Source organism: Salmo salar, chromosome ssa18 (genome assembly GCF_905237065.1).
Source record: "Salmo salar chromosome ssa18, Ssal_v3.1, whole genome shotgun sequence".
In the NCBI taxonomy this organism is placed as follows: Eukaryota; Metazoa; Chordata; class Actinopteri; order Salmoniformes; family Salmonidae; genus Salmo; species Salmo salar.
The window spans coordinates 82,980,833-82,989,062 of record NC_059459.1 but is presented as its reverse complement, the minus strand read 5'-3'; the positions used below and the strand labels follow the sequence as shown (position 1 = coordinate 82,989,062).

Here is an 8,230-nt window from a genome sequence, read left to right as displayed (position 1 = left end):
GTGTGTGTGTGCGGTTGTGTGTGTGAGGTTGTGTGTGTGTGAGGTTGTGTGTGTGAGGTTGTGTGTGTGAGGTTGTGTGTGTGAGGTTGTGTGTGTGTGTGTGTGTGTGTGTGTGTGTGAAGGTTGTGTGTGTGAGGTTGTGTGTGTGTGTGTGTGTGTGTGTGTGAGAGGTTGTGTGTGTGTGTGTGTGTGTGTGTGAGAGGTTGTGTGTGTGTGTGTGTGTGTGTGAGAGGTTGTGTGTGTGAGAGGTTGTGTGTGTGTGTGTGTGTGAGAGGTTGTGTGTGTGAGAGGTTGTGTGTGTGTGTGTGTGTGTGTGTGTGTGTGTGTGTGTGTGTGTGTGTGTGTGTGTGTGTGTGTGTGTGTGTGTGTGTGTGTGTGTGTGTGTGTGAGAGAGAGCGTTGTGTGTGAGAGCGTTGTGTGTGAGAGGTTGTGTGTGTGAGAGGTTGTGTGTGTATCAGGGTGTATCAGTGTGTATCAGTGTGTATCATTGTGTATCAGTGTGTATCAGTGTATCAGTGTGTATCAGTGTGTATCAGTGTATCAGGGTGTATCATTGTGTATCAGTGTGTGTATCAGTGTGTATCAGTGTGTATCAGTGTGTGTATCAGTGTGTATCAGTGTGTATCAGTGTGTATCATTGTGTATCAGGGTGTATCAGGGTGTATCAGTGTATCAGTGTGTATCATTGTGTATCAGTGTGTGTATCAGTGTGTATCAGTGTGTATCAGTGTGTATCATTGTGTATCAGTGTGTATCATTGTGTATCAGGGTGTATCAGGGTGTATCAGTGTGTATCAGTGTGTATCAGGGTGTGTATCAGTGTATCAGGGTGTATCAGGGTGTATCAGGGTGTATCAGTGTGTATCAGTGTGTATCAGTGTGTGTATCAGTGTATCAGGGTATCTCACCCAGTAGAGCCTGGAACAGGTCGCTCTGGAAGATGTTGAGGAGTTGTTCAGCTCTGTTCTTAAAACCTTCGTCTCCCATCTGAGAGGCTTCTATGACCTGGAGGGCTCGCTCCGTGTCTGGGGGGGGAACACAGTTCTGGTTTACAACTAACAGAGCCTTGCCAAGGGGGGCGCGACATCACGCTGGCTCACACTACAGAAACAGGAGATAGTCTCCATTCTGGCTCCATTCTGGCTCACACTACAGAAACAGGAGATAGTCTCCATTCTGGCTCCATTCTGGCTCACACTACAGAAACAGGAGATAGACTCCATTCTGGCTCACACTAGACAAGGCTGACTTACTAACAGTCAACAGACTGACAACACACACACACACACACACACACACACACACCAGTCCCTCTCTCACACAGACACACCCAAATCACATCGTCAAATCAGCTATAGTTCTGAAGACATTTTCTCCAGCATGTTCTCGTCTCTGTGAAGTTGTCTCATACACACACATCGATAAAGTCTCACCCTGTCGTTTCAGCGGCATGTTGTCCGGTAGTTGCCCTTCTCTGTACTTTCTCTCTGTCTGTTGATCTGCTCGAGACAGGACGCAGATTAAAGCCTATTCAGGGATTTAAAGACAGCCGCGGGGCCTTCTGGGAAGTGGAGTTTAATCCTAGGGCCACAAGGTCAGAGGAGAGAGCTTAGAGCCAGACACCTGTTCTAGTCTGTCTCTCTGTCTGTCTGTCTTTAGGTCTGTCTGTCTGTCTGTCTGTCTGGTCTGTCTGTCTGTTTGTCACAGATCCCGTAAAAAAAAAAGGGGTAGGGGCGTGGATCAGAAAACCTGTCAGTATCTGGTGTGACCACCATTTCCTTCATGACTTAATCTTCATACAGAGTTGATTCATATTAATTGCTATTTAGTTAGTTCTGGGTTAAGGTTTAAAAGACGATTCATTTAACCAATCGTTTTATCTGGATGATTAAAGGAACGGCAAATAAGTCTGGCAGCACAACTGATTGACACACTTCTGCAAATTGAAAAATCATGTGACTAAACCGAAATAAAAAAGCAGAAACTACATTATGATGTCAGGCCAACTCCCTCTCTCCAGCGCTTGACGTTGCCGGTCTACTAACCAGAGATCCTGGCACCATCATCACCTCAGACCTCTTCATCACCCTGATTACTCTCACTTTATTTAGCCCTCAGACCTCATCTTTATTTAGACCTCAGACCTCATCTTTATTTAGACCTCATCTTTATTTAGACCTCAGACCTCATCTTTATTTAGACCTCAGACCTCATCTTTATTTAGACCTCAGACCTCATCTTTATTTAGACCTCATGACCTCATCTTTATTTAGACCTCAGACCTCATCTTTATTTAGACCTCATCTTTATTTAGCCCTCAGACCTCATCTTTATTTAGACCTCAGACCTCATCTTTATTTAGACCTCAGACCTCATCTTTATTTAGACCTCAGACCCCATCAGCAGATGTTATTGGTCACATACACATGGTTAGCAGATTTTAATGCGAGTGTAGCGAAATGCTTGTGCTTCTAGTTCCGACCATGCAGTATAAGTATATCTAATAAGTAATCTTAACAATTTCACAACAACTACCTTTTGCACACTAATGTAAAGGAATGAATAAGAATATGTACATAAAAATATATATGGTTGAGCGATGGCCGAACGGCATAGGCAAGATGCAGTAGATGGTATAGAGTCTCCGCTCTCTCCACTGGCTTCCAGTCGAAGCTCGCATCCGCTACAAGACCATGGTGCTTGCCTACGGAGCTGTGAGGGGAACGGCACCTCCGTACCTTCAGGCTCTGATCAGGCCCTACACCCAAACAAGGGCACTGCGTTCATCCACCTCTGGCCTGCTCGCCTCCCTACCTCTGAGGAAGCACAGTTCCCGCTCAGCCCAGTCAAAACTGTTCGCTGCTCTGGCACCCCAATGGTGGAACAAGCTCCCTCACGACGCCAGGACAGCGGAGTCAATCACCACCTTCCGGAGACACCTGAAACCCCACCTCTTCAAGGAATACCTGGGATAGGATAAAGTAATCCTTCTAACCCCCCCCTTAAAAGATTTAGATGCACTATTGTAAAGTGGTTGTTCCACTGGATATCATAAGGTGAATGCACCAATTTGTAAGTCGCTCTGGATAAGAGCGTCTGCTAAATGACTTAAATGTAAATAGAGTACAGTATATACATATGAGATGAGTAATGTAGGGTATGTAAACATGTAAACAAGTGGCATAGTTTAAAGTGACTAATGATACATTTATTACATCCAATTTTTTATTATTAAAGTGGCTAGAGATGAGTCTGTATGTTGGCAGCAGCCACTCAATGTTAGTGATGGCTGTTTAACAGTCTGATGGCCTTGAGATAGAAGCTGTTTATCAGTCTCTCGGTCCCCAGCTTTGATACACCTGTACTGACCTCGCCTTCTGGATGATAGCGGGGTAAACAGGAAGTGGCTCGGGTGGTTGTTGTCCTTGATGATCGTTTTGTTGCCTTCCTGTGATATCGGGTGGTTGTTGTCCAGGAGGGCAGGTAGTTTGCCCCCGGTGATGCGTTGTGCAGACCTCACTACCCTCTGGAGAGCCCTGGGGATGCGGGCGGAGCAGTTGCCGTACCAGGCGGTGATACAGCCCGACAGGATGCTCTCGATTGTGAATCTATTAAAGTTTGAGTGTTTTCGGTGACAAGCCAAATTTTATTATCATTAAACATACCTTCTGCACTTCCTGACTCCAAGCGCTTACGTTACATATAAAACAAAGGTAAATAGTCCTAAATATTAAAAAAATTAAAAGCATTGAATTTGGGACAAATCATTCACTAAAACCTAAACCTCAACTAAATCTTGTAATGAATAATGTGGAAATTGAGCAAGTTGAAGTGACTAAACAGCTTGGAGTAACTCTGGATTGTAAACTGTCATGGTAAAAACATATTGATACAACAGTAGCTAAGATGGGGAGAAGTCTGTCCATAATAAAGCACTGCTCTGCCTTCTTAACAACACTATCAACAAGGCAGGTCCTACAGGCCCTAGTTTCTACCTTCTTAACAACACTATCAACAAGGCAGGTCCTACAGGCCCTAGTTTCTACCTTCTTAACAACACTATCAACAAGGCAGGTCCTACAGGCCCTAGTTTTGTTACACCTGGACTACTGTTCAGTCGTGTGGTCAGGTGCCACAGAGGGACTTAGGAAAATTACAATTGGCCCAGAACAGGGCTGCACCTTGGATGTACACATATTAATAATAATATGCATGTCAATCTCTCCTGGCTCAAAGTTGGAGGTATTGACATGTTGAATGAACCGAGCTGTCTGTCTAAATTACTGGCACACAGCTCAGACACCCATCCATACCCCACAAGACATGCCACCAGAGGTCTCTTCACAGTCCCCAAGTCCAGAACAGACTATGGGAGGAGCACAGTACTACATAGAGCCATGACTACATGGAACTCTATTCCACATCAGGTAACTGATGCAGCAGTAGAATCAGATTTAAGAAACAGATGAAAATACACCTTATGGATCAGCGGGGACTGGGAAGAGACACACACACACACAGAAACAGACACACCTACACATGGATATCAGCTGATGTAAGAAGGGATATGAATAAATTGACACATGCATACAAACACACGATAACATACACACTATACACACACGTACACATGGATTTTGTGTTGTAGATATGTGGTAGTAGAGCAGGGGTCTGAGGGCACACAGTCCGGTTTTGAAATCTGTTATGAATGTATTGTAATGTTTTTAAAATTGTATAACTGCCTTAATTTTGCTGGACCCCAGGAAGAGTAGCTGCTGCCTTGGCAGGAACTAATGGGGATCCATAATAAACCCCAGGAAGAGTAGCTGCTGCCTCGGCAGGAACTAATGGGGATCCATAATAAACCCCAGGAAGAGTAGCTGCTGCCTTGGCAGGAACTAATGGGGATCCATAATAAACCCCAGGAAGAGTAGCTGCTGCCTTGGCAGGAACTAATGGGGATCCATAATAAACCCCAGGAAGAGTAGCTGCTGCCTTGGCAGGAACTAATGGGGATCCATAATAAACCCCAGGAAGAGTAGCTGCTGCCTTGGCAGGAACTAATGGGGATCCATAATAAACCCCAGGAAGAGTAGCTGCTGTCTTGGCAGGAGCTAATGGGGATCTATAATAAACCCCAGGAAGAGTAGCTGCTGCCTTGGCAGGAACTAATGGGGATCCATAATAAACCCCAGGAAGAGTAGCTGCTGCCTTGACAGGAACTAATGGGGATCCATAATAAACCCCAGGAAGAGTAGCTGCTGCCTTGGCAGGAACTAACGGGGATCCATAATAAACCCCAGGAAGAGTAGCTGCTGTCTTGGCAGGAACTAATGGGGATCCATAATAAACCCCAGGAAGAGTAGCTGCTGCCTTGGCAGGAACTAATGGGGATCCATAATAAACCCCAGGAAGAGTAGCTGCTGCCTTGGCAGGAACTAATGGGGATCCATAATAAACCCCAGGAAGAGTAGCTGCTGCCTTGGCAGGAACTAATGGGGATCTATAATAAACCCCAGGAAGAGTAGCTGCTGCCTCGGCAGGAACTAATGGGGATCCATAACAACTTATTTTTTTACTTATTTTGTACATAATGTTGCTGCTACCGTCTCTTACGACCGAAAATAATTTCTGGACATCAGAACAGTGACTATCCTACCAATGCTACTTAAAAACTGTAATATCTTATGTTTCACCAAGGCTGAACGACGACACGGAAAGGCTGGAGCAACGAACCGCCCTTGCTGTCTCTGCCTTGCCAGTTCCCTCCTCTCTCCACTGGGATTCTCTACCTCTACCCCTATTACAGGGGCTGAGTCACTGGCTTACTGGTGTTCTTCCATGCCGTCCCTAGGAGGGGTGCGTCACTTGAGTGGGTTGAGTCACTGACGTGGTCTTCCTGTCTGGGTTGGCACCCCCCCCCTTGGGTTGTGCCGTGGCGGAGGTCTTTGTGGGCTATACTTGGCCTTGTCCCGGGATGGTAAGTTGGTGGTTGGAGATATCCCTCTAGTGGTGTGGGGGCTGTGCTTTGGCAAAGTGGGTGGGGTTATATCCTGCCTGTTTGGCCCTGTCCGGGGGTATCATCGGATGGGGCCACAGTGTCTTCTGATCCCTCCTGTCTCAGCCTCCAGTATTTATGCTGCAGTAGTTTATGTGTCGGGGGCTAGGGTCAGTCTGTTACATCTGGAGTATTTCTCTTGTCTTATCCGGTGTCCTTTGTGTATTTAAATATGCTCTCTCTAATTCTCTCTTTCTCTCTTTCTGTCTTTCTCTCGGAGGACCTGAGCCCTAGGACCATGCCTCAGGACTACCTGGTATGATGACTCCTTGCTGTCCCCAGTCCACCTGGCCGTGCTGCTGCTCCAGTTTCAACTGTTCTGCCTGCGGCTATGGAACCCTGACCTATTCACCGGACGTGCTTGTTGCACCCTCGACAACTACTATGATTATTATTATTTGACCATGCTGGTCATTTATGAACATTTTAACATTTTAACATCTTGACCATGTTCTGTTATAATATCCACCCTGCACAGCCAGAAGAGGACTGGCCACCCCTCATAGCCTGGTTCCTCTCTAGGTTTCTTCCTAGGTTTTGGCCTTTCTAGGGAGTTTTTCCTAGCCACCCCTCATAGCCTGGTTCCTCTCTAGGTTTCTTCCTAGGCTTTTGGCCTTTCTAGGGAGTTTTTCCTAGCCACCGTGCTTCTACACCTGTATTGCTTGCTGTTTGGGGTTTTAGGCTGGGTTTCTGTACAGCACTTTGAGATATCAGCTGATGTAAGAAGGGCTTTATAAATACATTAGATTTGATTTGAACCGGTTGAAAGTTTCTGTCGGCTGAATAAGCGACACCGGTTGAGCATTCCTACAGCGTTTCCCTCCAGAAGCCATGAGAAAGTTGTCCGGCTGCGGGGACCGTGCGAGGGGGTTTATACTAACGTTACCATCTGTACTTACTGGTGGCACAAGACGCTGTTTCATCCTTTCCTACACTGAAATTACCCTTGCCTAACGATTGCGTATGATGCTGGCCTTGCAGCACAGCTATCCTCGCCGTAAGGCGATCGTTCTCCTGTATATTATGAGTACAGTGACTGCAATCAGAAGGCATCATGTTAATGTTACTACTTAGCTTCGGCTGGTGGAGGTCCTGGCGAACCATGTCCAGATAAAGCGTGAAAAAGTTGAATGAAAAAAATAAAAAAATAAAGAAAGGGAAAAAGATAAAACGGGGTTTTAGGTTTTGGTGACATCAGTAAATATATTTGATTGATTGATTATAAAAAATGGAGAAAGTAAAAACCTGTTTAGTTGGCAGGTAGCAGTGAACAAGTGCAACCAGAGGGAGAAAAAAAAAAACTCTAGACTACCTGTACTCAACACACAGAGACACATACAAAGCTCTCCCTCGCCCTCCATTTGGTAAATACGACCACAACTCTATCCTCCTGATTCCTGCTTACAAGCAAAAATTATAGCAGGAAGCACCAGTGACTCGCTCAATACGGAAGTGGTCAGATTACGCAGATGCTAAACTACAGGACTGTTTTGCAGCACAGACTGGAATATGTTCCGGGATTCGTCCAATGGCATTGAGGAGTATACCACCTGTCATCGGCTTCATCAATAAGTGCATTAACGACATCATCCCCACAGTGACCGTACGTACATATCCCAACCAGAAGCCATGGAATACAGGCAACATCCTCACCGAGCTAAAGGCTGAAGCCCCTGCTTTCAAGGAGCGGGACACTAATCCGGACGCTTATAATAAATCCAGCTACGCCTTCAGACGAACCATCAAACAGACAAAGCGTCAATACAGGATTAAGATTATATCCTACTAATCCGGCTCTGACAGGATGTGGCTTGAAAACTATTACGGACTACAAAGGGAAACCTGCCCAGTGACGCGAGCCCACCAGACGAGCTAAATGCTTTTTATGCTCACTTCGAGGCAAGCAACACTGAAGCATGCATGAGAGCACCAGCTGTTCCGGACGACTGTGCGATAACGGACTCAGTAGCCGATGCGAGCAAGACCTTTAAAACAGGTCAACATTCACAAGGCCGCAGGGCCAGACGGATTACCAGGACTTGTACTCAGAGAGCATGCACGGACCAACTGGCAAGTGTCTTCACTGACATTTTCAACTTCTCCCTGACCGAGTCTGTAATACCAACATGTTTCAACCAGACCACTATAGTCTCTGTGCCCAAGGAAGTGAAG

General features: G+C 46.0%; 1 long non-coding RNA gene across 1 annotated transcript in view; it reads right to left on the bottom strand.

The window, feature by feature from the left end:
• The window catches only part of LOC123728781 (uncharacterized), a 10,472-nt gene extending 8,847 nt beyond the window's left edge, over positions 1 to 1,625 (bottom strand). The window contains exons 1-2 of the long non-coding RNA XR_006760565.1: positions 1,434 to 1,625; positions 909 to 1,025 (exon numbers count right to left, since the gene is read on the bottom strand). This is a non-coding gene — a long non-coding RNA (uncharacterized lncRNA). The remainder of the gene's footprint in view (positions 1 to 908; positions 1,026 to 1,433) is intronic.
• Positions 1,626 to 8,230: the final 6,605 nt, after the last annotated feature.